The sequence below is a fragment of the Chiloscyllium punctatum genome, chromosome 7, assembly GCF_047496795.1.
Source record: "Chiloscyllium punctatum isolate Juve2018m chromosome 7, sChiPun1.3, whole genome shotgun sequence".
NCBI classification, from domain to species: Eukaryota; Metazoa; Chordata; class Chondrichthyes; order Orectolobiformes; family Hemiscylliidae; genus Chiloscyllium; species Chiloscyllium punctatum.
Window position 1 is genome coordinate 126,879,888 of NC_092745.1, and position 12,474 is coordinate 126,892,361.

The window sequence follows — 12,474 nt, forward strand, 5'->3', positions numbered from 1 at the left end:
GTAGAATGTAGAACGTGGAATTGGCCCAATTAGTCTACTTTGGTACTTTCACTCCAACCCTGCTTCCCTTCTTCATGTAACTCTATCAGAATACCCATCTACTCCTTTATCCCTTGTGTATTTATTTAGATTAAATTTGTCTGAGTTGTTTGCCACATCGAGATCACATGTTTGACATTATGAGCTCAGTGGAACTGCAGATTCTTTGCTGATCTGAGCTAGCTTGCCTTGGGACCTGTAACTCACAAATATCAGCTGTTCCTGTGACATGTGTATGTTTAATCCTCATTCCCAGTTCTTCGTTGGTGGCCTCCCTTTTGCTGCAGGTGCATTGTGGGTTGACTCCATTTTACTCCTGCCCAGCCGGCTGCAGACACAAAGTCTACCTCGCCCTCATTGTACAGGGGGAATTGTAGCTAGAATGTTGGCTTTTGCTCTCTCTCGCTTTCTGTCTTGGTATGATACGTGCTGCTCCATGTCTGAGAGTTCTAACGGGAGCAGGAGTCATCCTCATCCCGACTCACTGACCAAGAACCACTCCTGGACTGGTCACTTGTTAACTGAGTTGGAAAATGCTTGGCCAGTCCCTTTCCCAGCTGTGGGAGGCTACGCTTGCTCACTGGATGCTCGCTAATGGGAGCCAAGTGGTTACTTCTAAAGTGCTCAGATTCCAAACAGCTCTAACTTAGTTCACAAGGGAAAAAAAAATCTGCAATACCTGTATTTTTTTTCTATTGTATCATTCCATCAAAAGTGAGAAGTTATGTTTTTACACGTACCCATTAGCAACTCATTTGAGATTATTAATGCTTTCCTGTTTCCCTGCAATGACATCATACTGGTTGCTATGCCCCGGCTCCACTTTATAAACAAGTAGAAATGTTAACTTGTGTGGGCTTATCTGAGATTTTGTTTCGTTATCGCAGGAATGGGTTTGCAGGAACTGGGTGGTGCAGTGCATTGGAAACTGGCATTACCTCCTAATGGTACCTCCTGTCCTAATTGATTGTGACCCAGTCGCCCTTTGCCACCTGCCTGTGGATGAACTTGGGAAATCTCCATCGGTTCTGAGTGAGCCCACCTGCCCACCTGTCATACCTGCCTCGAAGATTGAATCAATTGAGAGTACCTCAAAGGGGTGGAACAGAGTGAGCAGCAGAGGGGAAGTGGGTGGACTTTCTCCTGGTAATACAAATGGGAGCCAAATGGTTACAGAGATATCAGAAGGGGAAAGTCAATTAGGAGCAGAGCGCATAGGAAAACAGTGCACACAAGGGCATCCAAAATTCCTCTGTGAATGCTAACAAGGAGAAGTAGAGACACCACAAAAGGAATTCGGGCATGGAACCAGGGGCACGGTTGAGGTACTAAGTGAGTATTTTTGAATCTGTGTTTACCAATGGGTGTTGCCAAAGTTAGACATGCTTCCTTGGGTCAAACAACACTGTCAGTGTAATAAGATCTGAGTCCTGCCCCATAATAGCCCCGTAGAATATTTACCTCAAAGAGGGCTTCTTGTTGAAACAGATTTCTTAACAACACTTGAGGATGTACACTTTTATAGAAAAATGCAGTCCAAAAGAGACACTTTGGGCCATTGCCTCTGCGTCACTGAAAGTACGCCACTTCCTACACCCGTTCCTCTTTCTCCCACTAGGCCCGTGGCCTGGAACGATATGACATTTTAAGTGTTGATTAAAGGTTCTGAGGTTTCCTGCCTCAACCACCCTCCCAGGCAGTGCATTGCAGACCCTCTCAGCCTTCTGTGTGTGAAAGACTTTCCTCAATTATAAGACAGAAGATCTTAGACTAACTTCTCTGTTTCACATGACGCGACATGACACAGTAGCATTACGCATGGCCAATGGTACAATTCATTGGATTGTGCCAATTGTCGGTGAAGGGTCAGCATCTTTATACTAGAGTGTCACGATGTAAACATAAATGGACACCACCTTGCTGGATTGTGTGGTCGTCCAGTGAATGTGGAGGTAAATGTGATTAAAGCTGTTAAACAGGAGAAAGCTGGCTGTAGGTTCAGTTGATAAGTCACCGAGATCAGGTGAATTATTTCTGAAGATAATGACGGAGCTACCTTAGTGTTATCTTCCAGTTTTCTTTAGCTATGGGGCGGGGGACATAGAGGACTGAAGAATTACAAGTCATGGAGTCATACAGCATGGAAACAAACCCTTTGGTCCAACCAGTCCATGCTGAACACAATTCCAAACTGAACTGGTCTCACCTGCCTGCTCCTGGCCCATATCCCTCCTCTTCATGTATACACAAAGGTGAGGATAAGCCCAGCAATAGGCACCAGTCATTTTAATTTCAGTGGTAAGAAAAACCTTCAGAGATAATAATCCAGGGCAGAGTTAACAGGTTACTGGAATACATTTAGATTAGGCAGATGAAAAGAGGGTGGGGTTTTGTTGGGCAAAGTGTATTTTAACTGACCTGATTGAGTTGTTTGATGAGCTAACAGAGGGTTGATGAGGTAATATGATTGTTGTGGTGTATATTGATTTCCTAAAGGCAATTGGCAAGACGTCTTACAGCAGATGTGTCAGCAAAACTGAAGCCTGTGGAATTAAAGGAGTATAGAAGCGTGGATATAAAGTTGGAGGAGACAGAAGAAGCAGCGGTAGGTAGTGCAATCGATAAGGGTCGAAGTTAGGGTGAGATTAGACTGCCTGTCCTGTAAACTGACTAACTTCCCAGGCTTTACCAATCTCCAGAGAGATGGCTCTGTCTCTGCAGACAGCCATACCAGGTTTTACGTCAGGGTCAGAGAGTTTGGAAGTCTGATGGGGTTTGGCCTCTGAAATTGAGGGTGGCACTTTAAGGTCACGTTGGTGTCTTTGCCTGTTCAAGGAGGAAGGAAAGTGGAGTGGGGTAGGAGCTTCAAGGTGACTCTGGACTTGGTATCCAGGAGATTATTGATACAGGCAGCTCTTCTATAAGGCAATGGTTGTGTTCTTGTGCAAATGTGCATTGTAGAACAATTGTGATTTAGAAACGGCACTTCAAGTGTTGGTGATGTAATCTCGTTACAGCCAATGCATGTTTTACAAGTTTGCGCTTTAGAAACAGCATCCCCAATTCATCAATTGCGTTACAGCGAGTTTGCGTGAACACATTGTAGCAGAGCGAACCTGCATATAAAGTATTCATTTTTACTAGGAGTTGCAATAATGAATTGCAACTTTGGGGTGTGGTCAATAAATGTGTGCGCCTGGAACAAAAAGGGCTTGTGTAAATTACCCAAAAAGCAAGACCTCTGCCATTTATACGACCTCTCAGTTTGGTTCAGGTCAGTGTGTATTGGATGGTTTGGGTACATGGACTTCAAATCCAAAACCCCCAACCAGAGCGGTCACTTCTTCATGAAAGGAAACCAGGATCTAAGGAGATAGGGGAAGGAGACCAGGCCTGATCAAAGTAGCATCAGCTGTACAGCCTGAGCATAAAACCATCATAAGATCAGGAGTAGGAGGAGGCCATTCGGCCCACCAAGCCTGTTCCACCAATCAGTGTGATCGTGGATTGATGTGATTTGAAATTGCATTTTCCTGCCTGTCCCCTTTACCTTGATTCTCTCATCAGCGAAAAATCTGTCGAACTCGGCCTGGAATATTTTCAATGACCCAGCCTCTGCTGCCTACTGTGGATGTGAATTTCAAAGCTGAATGAAGCCTGAGGGAAGAAATGTCTTCTCACTTTTTGTCTCAAATGACAGACTATCTTTAAGTTGTGTCCCTAACCATCCCAAACATTCTAGTGTCTCCCACACGTGAGGAAACATCTGCTCAGTGAGCACCGTGCCGAGTCTTGTATGGTCAACAGAATGTCCTCTCATTAAACATCAAATATTCAGCTTTCAAGCTTTCCCCAGAAGGTAATGCTTTATCCAAGAATATTGGGCAGCACAGGGAATTTCTCGCAGGAGTTGGATAGTTACAGTCAGTGATATTACTGATTGTAAGTAAGGTGATACTTAGTGTGTTCCCATCTGGCAGTAAAAAGTGAGTTGTAGGGACAATCTGTTGCATTACTGTCACGATTAATTCACATAGCTTCAGATAATAGTGCTTAACTGTAGGGAACTCCACCGTAATAAAATATTCTGGATTAGTGGTGCTGGAAGAGCACAGCAGTTCAGGCAGCATCCAAGCAGCTTTGAAATCGACGTCGATTTCGAAGCTACTTGGATGCTGCCTGAACTGCTGTGCTCTTCCAGCACCACTAATCCAGAATCTGGTTTCCAGCATCTGCAGTCATTGTTTTTACCTCGTAATAAAATATTGTCCATTGCAGCTGTGTAAGCAGATGTTCCTTTACCTTTGAACAGTCCACTCCAACCAATTTTTGAAAGTTCTTGTCTCATCCCATTGAAATTTGCCTTACTCCAATTGAAAGCTTTATTTTTTTTTCATGGAAGCCTGTCTTTTTCCATAACGATTTTACAACAAATAGAGTTCTGGTGACTAGAAGAAAGTGACGACTGCATTTGCTGGGGATCAGAGCTTAAAAATGTGTTGCTGGAAAAGCGCAGCAGGTCAGGCAGCATCAAAGGAGAAGGAGAATTGACATTTCGGGCATAAGCCTGAAGAAGGGCTTATGCCCAAAATGTCGATTCTCCTTCTCCTTTGATGCTGCCTGACCTGCTGCGCTTTTCCAGCAACACATTCTGATCACTAGACCCAAAGTGTTCCCCTACTCTCACTTTAGTCACTTGCCTTGCCTTATTTCCCAAGAAAAGATCAAGTTTTGCACTTTTCTAGTAGGAGCATTTACATATTGATAAAGAAAATTTTCTTCAAAGCATTTAATTGTTGCCGCTGGTGGTGGTTTCCTGGGTGCAAATTGGTTGAGGTGTTTCTTATATTGCAACCGTGACAAAACGTTCAAAACGGCAAAGTTATGTCTGAGATTGTGAAAAGCACAAACACAGCCAGAAACCCTAACCACCTTACCATACATCAAAGAAGTTTCAGAAATGACAGCCAGACTCCTGAGACCCCTCGGAATCCTAGTAGCACACAAACCCACCAACACTCCCAAACAAAAACTAACAAACTTAAAAGACCCAGTACATCCCATGGACAAAACCAACATCATCTACAAAATTCCACGCAAGGACTGCCACAAACACTACCTTCGGGTGACCATCCTCCAAGGTGGACTTCGGGACAGGCAGCAGAGGAAAGTGGCCGAGCAGAGGCTGATAGCTAAGTTCGGTAACCCATAGGGAGGGCCTTGGATTCATGTCACATTACAGGTGATCACCATTGCACTACACACACACACAGATATTCCTACACACACACACTCTCACATACACATGGACACAGGTACACACAGACGCGCACACAGACACCCACACACACCCTTATGGACACACACACTCCCACACTCACACATGAACCCCCTCATAGACTTAAGACACTCTGCACTCACCACACATACACACACACACACACACACACATTCTCACACTCACAACCCCCACGCCAGACAAACACACACACACAGACAAAGACCCACATGCACACATATATTTTGCTAACAGCTAACCCAAGAATGCAACTTTAAAAAAAAGGGTTTTGTGATTTACACATGAAAGAAGTGAAACTATCACTGTATTCTCACAGATGAAAGGCTTAACAGACAATCAATTTTTCAATGTATAATTTCAGTTACATCACACTGCAAATTTTTGCTATAAATTCTGTGTTACGATCGAGCCCTCCACTATCACCTGATGAAGGAGCATCGCTCCGAAAGCTAGTGTGCTTCCAATTAAACCTGTTGGACTATAACCTGGTGTTGTGTGATTTTTAACTACATTGGACAAACAGGAAGAAAGTTAGCCACCAGGATACACGAACACCAGCTAGCCATAAAAAGACACGACCCTCTCTCCCTCATAGCCCTACACACGGATGAAAAAAGCCACCATTTTGACTGGGACAACACATCTCTCCTGGGACAGGCTAAGCAAAGACATGCCAGAGAATTCCTAGAGGCCTGGCACTCCAACCACAACGCCATAAACAAACACATAGATCTAGATACCATCTATCACCCCCTCAGAAAATGAACAGGAAATGACATCACCACAAACCCCAGGAACACCATCCAGGACAAACATATAAATAGAAAGCAGGAGACAATACCTTCGCTTCACTTGGAGGTCACCACTGATGATATTACCTAGCCAGGTAATGAAACGTCTGGATATCAAACCTACAGCTCAGCGAGCAAACCTACACCCTAAACCTCAACCTGAGCTACAAACCTTCACAAACCTTGCAAAAGCATCTCACGAATGACGGTTCCTTATTTTATGTACAGTCAGTAACACAATAGTTGCATTCTTGTGCAACCCCACCTTAAAGAAATATTGCATTTTGGAAGCAACGCCTTAAAGTGTTGGCGATGTAATCACATTACACAAAACACACGTTTCAAAAGTTCGCGCTTTAGAAACAGTATCCCCGATTCGTCAATCACATTACAGCAAATTTGTGTTGACGAAACGCATGTTTTAGCTGCCTGACCTGTACCTTACCTGACCTAGGAATGCCTGGGACTGACAGGCAAAAGAATTTGATTCTTTAGCACCAGTTACCATCCCAGAAGTTTGCCCCTCATGGGCTTGTAGGGGAAAAGGCTGCGACTTTCCACTGCATTAATGACGATCCTACATTCCAGCAGACAAACAGAAATTAACATGTAGAACAGTCAGTCACAAAATAAATGACAAAGTGCCCCTCTCCTCTGAGCATCAGCAGCTCCCTGTAATTTGAAAATATTCACTTTGAATCTGATTTTCGCAGCCCAAATGAAATTACTTTTTTGAGCAATAAAGGAATTGGCGTCAGGAATTCTCAGGAGGTCAGCATGATTAAGGGAAGGGCGATGAGATTTAATGTGCTATGAAGAGCCGACCCAGTGTGATGGTGATCCCAGCAGATGGTTATGAAAGATTACCTGCCACTGTTGTGGGGTGTTCAGGTCCAGGGGTTTGGAGGGTGATGAATTGAAATGGTCAGATGTTTCTGGTCTCCAGGATAATGCTGCTTCTTGAGAAGAGTTAACATATGATATCAGCTTCATTGGTTGGTTATCACTAGACACAAAATGGTTACTGTGTCAGACGATGTAACTTTGAATAGGAGGAGGCTCTTTGGCCCTTTCAGTTTGTTCAGCTGCTATTCTCTGAGATGGTGGTCTTGTGACCTGGCCAGCCTTAACAGCTGCAGCCAAGAGCAGACATCATTTTGGAAGTGTGTTTGCAATGTTTCTGAGGTGCGTGGCACATTGCCTTGTGAATGTGAGGTCGCTTTTCACAAGCGTATTGTTTTAATTAGCATGACATCTGTTTAAGTTGTGATTTTTATCCCCTTCTTACTGTATTATCCATGCACAATGCAGCGTGTGAGGGATAGTTACATCATGCAGTCTGAATGCAAAATCAACCCTGACCATGTACAAAGTTACAGTCATGGGTGATGGGGAAAATGCCCCATCGTTTCCCTTCTGGCTGTCATATCGGTATGACTGGCCATTCGGATTGGGGTCATAGCTGTGTGACAGGATGCCATAGAAATGTAACAGGGTCCACTCACAGAAAAAGCCCCTTCAGCCTATCGAGTCTGTACCAATCAAAAACAAGCTGTTCTCATTCCATTTTCTGCACTTCCCCCAAAGCCTTGCATGCCTTTTGGCATCACAAGTGCACAACTAAATACTTCTTCAATGTGATGAGTGTTTCTGCCTCTCCCACCCATACAGGCAGCGAGTTCGTAATTCCCACCACCCCGTTGGTGAAAGAACGTTTCCTTGCATCCCCTTCTAATCCTGCCCCTTACCTTTGATAAGATGACAGTGTCAATATCACTCTCTTGTAAAAGTAGTTTGAGTCATACAGCATGGAAACAGACCTTCCATGTCGACCAAGTGTCCCAAACTTGGTCTCATTTGCTGGAGTTTGGCCCAGATCCCTCTGAACCCTTATATTCCTATTCATGCGCTTGTCCAAATTTAAATTTCGTGTTGTAACTGTACCTGCATTTACCACTTCCTCTGGACATTAGTCACACAATTGGTGTTGGGCTCCAGTCAGCAGCTTGTGGGTTTGGGTCCAAGTTCAGCACTTGCTCATCAAGGGCTGGACTGAAAACCACACCTAGTGCCCTGGAGGTCTTGCACAGTTGGAGGTGCCTGTGTTTTGGTTTTGATGCTACATTAAGGGCTCAGGTAACTATGAGAAATCACGGCTTATGTTACTATTTCAAAGCAGAAGTGAAGTCTTCTCTCTGTCTGTCACTTTCTCCGTCACTCTGTCTCTGTCCCTCTCGCTCTCTCTCTCTTTCTCTCTCTCTCTCTCTCTCTCTATGTCACTCTCTGTCACTCTGTCTCTGTCCCCCTCTTTCTCTCTCTCTCTCTCTCTCTCTCTTTATCTATCTATCTATCTATCTCACTCTCTTTCTCTCTGTCTCCTGCCCACATCCCAATCCCTACCCAAAACTAACATGTATTGTAAGAACAGGTTGTTATCAGATTACTGTTTGTGGGAGCTTGAGGTTGAGAGTGTGGTGCTGGAAAAGCACAGCAAGTCAGGCAGCATCCGAGGAGCAGGAAAATCGATGTTTCCGGCCGGATCCCTTCATCAGGAATGGAAGCTTGCTGTGTTATCTTTCCTATATTACATGAGGGATTACTCTTCACTGGCTTTATTGACGGGGAGACACTTTGGGACCTCCTGCTCTCGCAAGGTCTTTATAAAGTGCCCCTTTTTAAATTTGTGAAGACCCAGTGTTTGTCAGCTATCTCCTGATGGAAGGCTTGTGGAAGACCTTCACTGTGTAGCTAGTTCCATATTCCACAGGATCTGTCAAATCACAGCGTGGCCTTTCTCTGGTGCTGGATTTAGAGTGGTACAGTCAGTGTTATCATGTGCCAATTTGAACTCAGCAACATCCCACTCACAGCAAAGAGACCAGTTGTTGAGGGGATGTGCTGATGTTGTGGATGTCTATCGTCACTGAATGAATAATCCAGAGGCCCCAGACTGTTGTTAAATCCTTCTGCAGCAGCTTGTAAAATTCGAATTAAAATGACAAGTCAGGAATTAAGCCAGTCACAGGAATGATGACCATGACCATGGATGATGCCAAATCTTAATGGCTTCAGAAATGCTCTTTCGATTTATTTGTTGCCACGTGTATTTTGTTACAAAATGCAATGAAAAGTGTTGTATAGTGTCAACCACTTTCAGTGTCATCTTAAAATACAGAAAAATAAACTAAAGCATCAAATATAAAGACAGAAAAATGAGGAAATAAGAAAAGGGTCTGAAAGAAATTTGCCATCCTTACCTATTTTGGATCAGCAGTGTGGTTGTCTGTCTCTCTATGACTCTTAACTGTCCTCTGAAACGGCCAGGCAAGCCAATCTGTGCAAGGGCAGTTAGGAATTGGCAATAAGTGCTGGCCTTCCAGTCACGCCCACATCGATAAAACAATAACAAAGAAAAAAATAAGTTTCTTTGTTGTGGGCCAAGGATTGATTGTTGGCCAATTATTAACTTACTATCTTTCCTTCTGAAATAGCACCGTGGGATGTTTTACCTCCTCTTGAGAGGACAGGAAAAAAATCTGTCCTGAAAGACAGACCCCCTCGAGACTGCAAGAGTCTTGCTGCATTTCTTTCGCTTGCACATACAGGTTTTAGTAACTGGGAGGTGCTGTCCTCTTGGCTGACCTGTAAAAGTGCGACCTTGCATGATAGCTGTCCAGAAAAGCACTGCAAAGTCTCCTGAGGTCACTGTCCAGCATGTGACCTTCTACCAGCGTCATGGAATAGGCCTCACCGCCATGTTTGTGGGATCTTGCTGTGTGCAGGTTACCCATGGCCTTCCTAACAATGGCTGCTTGCACTTTGAAAATTGAATCATTGGCTGCTGAGGTTCACTTGAAGTCTTGAGGACATCAGTATGCAAGTTGGCGACGCTTCAGATCTGTAACTTGTTAATGAATCATGTCTCGCTGTACACTGAGAAGCTGGATCGATACTGGTGCATGTTTTCTGAATTCTGCACGGGAGCTTGCCTTGATATTAAATATTCCTCCAGTTTAATTAGACCATGTACAGTATTTAATATATCTGTCCATGTTCATTTGCTCCAATGCACAATCCATGCAGCAATCAAAAGGTCAAATGCTAATTGATTCTGACATCTAAACAAATTAAGACAGCTCATCATAAAGCAAAACTTTGTTTAAATTTGATTGCACGCTCATTGTCGCACTGTAGATGATCCATAGCAATGAACAACCTTCCTCTGACACCTTGCTCTGGAGACATATTAAGCGGTGGGAAAAAGCATAAATTGCATGGGATGTTATCATCATGTTGTTGTTGCTGGGACCTTTACTGTATGCAAATTGGCTGCCTTGTCTCTTACAGTGACTGGATTTCCAAATTCAGTATGAAGTCACCCTCATCCCACTCTCTTATTTGAGAACGGTAGCTGGTGGTGAGCAGTTTTGGGCTCCATATCTGAGGAAAGCTGCACTGCCCTTGGAGGAGACCCAGAGGAAGTTTACAAGAATGATCCCAGTAATGAAAGGCTTGTCATGTGAGGAGTGGTTGAGGACTCTGGGTCTGTACTCAGGAGAGTTTAGAATTTGAGTGGGGAGCTGATTGCAACTTACAGAATACTCAGAGACCTGGATAGAGTGGACGTGGAGAAAATGATTCCACTAGTAAGAGAGATAAGGACCCAAGAGCACGGCCTCCGAGTGAAGGGGTGACCCTTTAAAACTGAGATGAGGAGGAATTTCTTCAACCAGATGGTGGTAAGCTTGTGGAACTCATTGCTGCAGGGGGCTATGGAAGCCAAGTCATTGAATGTGTTTAAAACAGGATAGGTAGGTTCTTAATTAGTAAGGATCAGGGGTGACAGGGTGAAGGTTTTTGTGAAACATATCAGCCACGACCAAATGGGCGGCACGGTGGCACAGTGGTTAGCACTGCTGCCTCACAGCGCTAGAGACCTGGGTTCAATTCCCGCCTCAGGCGACTGACTGTGTGGAGTTTGCACGTTCTCCCCGTGTATGCGTGGGTTTTCTCCGGGTGCTCCGGTTTCCTCCCACAGGCCAAAGGTGTGCAGGTCAGGTGAATTGGCCATGCTAAATTGCCTGTAGTGTTAGGGGTATGGGTGGGCTGCGCTTCGGCGGGGCGGTGTGGACTTGTTGGGCCGAAGGGCCTGTTTCCACACTGTAAGTAATCTAATCTAATCTAAATGGCAGAGTAGACTTGATGGGCTGAGTGGCCTAATTCTGCTCTTATATCTAATGCCACAGGTGAGGAGAAAAGTTGAGATGTTGGGGACCTTTCTGGTAGCTGCAGTTAGTGCAAGGATTGAACTCATGGTGGTATCACTCTGCAGCGCAAGCCAGCCATCCAGCCAACCAAGCTAACTGACTCACCCTGCAATGGCAGACACCTATAGCAACATGTTTTGTGTTTTCTCTTGAACAGTGCAGAGCAGAAGGTACTGGCGCAGTCGAATCCTGCGCTATCTGTGTGAAGGTCACTCTTGCTGGGTGAAGGAGTTCATTAACATTACCCAGATTGATTCCTGGGGTGGCAGGACTAACGAGTGACTTGGGACTGAGTCGGTTGGAACTGTATTAATTGGAGTTCAGAAGAATGAGGTTAATCTAATTGAAACCTGTAAAATTCTAACAGGACTGGACAGGAAGGATGTTCCTGATGTACATGGAGTCCAGAATCAGGTCACAGTCTAAGGATGTGTGACAGGCCATTTCAGACTGAGATAAGGCGAAATGTCTTCACCCAGAGAATGGGGAGCCTGTAGAATTCCTGTAGTTGAGGCCAAAACATTGAATGTTTCCAAGAAGCAGTTAGATATATTTATTAGGGCTAAAGGGATCGAAGGGTATGGGGGAGAAAGTGGTAACAGGTGACTGAATTGGATGATCAGCCATGATGGTATTGAATAGTGGAACAAGCTCCAAGGGCTAGTTTGTCCTGTTTCCTGGGTTTTTTTTGTTTGTTAGTATTTGGCCAGAGCATCGTGGAGTTAGAAAGGAGCGAGAAAAGAGAAGAAATCACAAATTTGTGAGGCTACGCGTGAGGGGCTGTCAGCTAAGGAGGGGAGATGTGAAATGCTGATGCTTGTTTATGCAGACTGACCTCAGGTGTAAGGCAAGTAGAAGAAGAGAGCAAGAAAATACATTGTTAAAAGGAAAATGCTGTCTCGCATTAAAGTGTAATAATAAAAAAGACCCACAGCTGCTGGGGATTTGCAGGAAACAGAGAAATGGAATCTCCCTCCCGACTCCAGATCCCTTCAGCAAGTGGTTGGGAATTAGTAATTCAAATGGATTACAGAGCATTGTCCGAACATCTTATTGTGTTGCACATCTGCCGCAGTGG

The 12,474-nt window shown here is 44.4% G+C and overlaps 1 protein-coding gene across 15 annotated transcripts in view; it reads left to right on the forward strand.

Moving 5' to 3' along the window:
- The window catches only part of adgrl2a (adhesion G protein-coupled receptor L2a), a 797,903-nt gene that overhangs the window by 380,029 nt on the left and 405,400 nt on the right, over positions 1–12,474 (forward strand). The window lies entirely within an intron of this gene.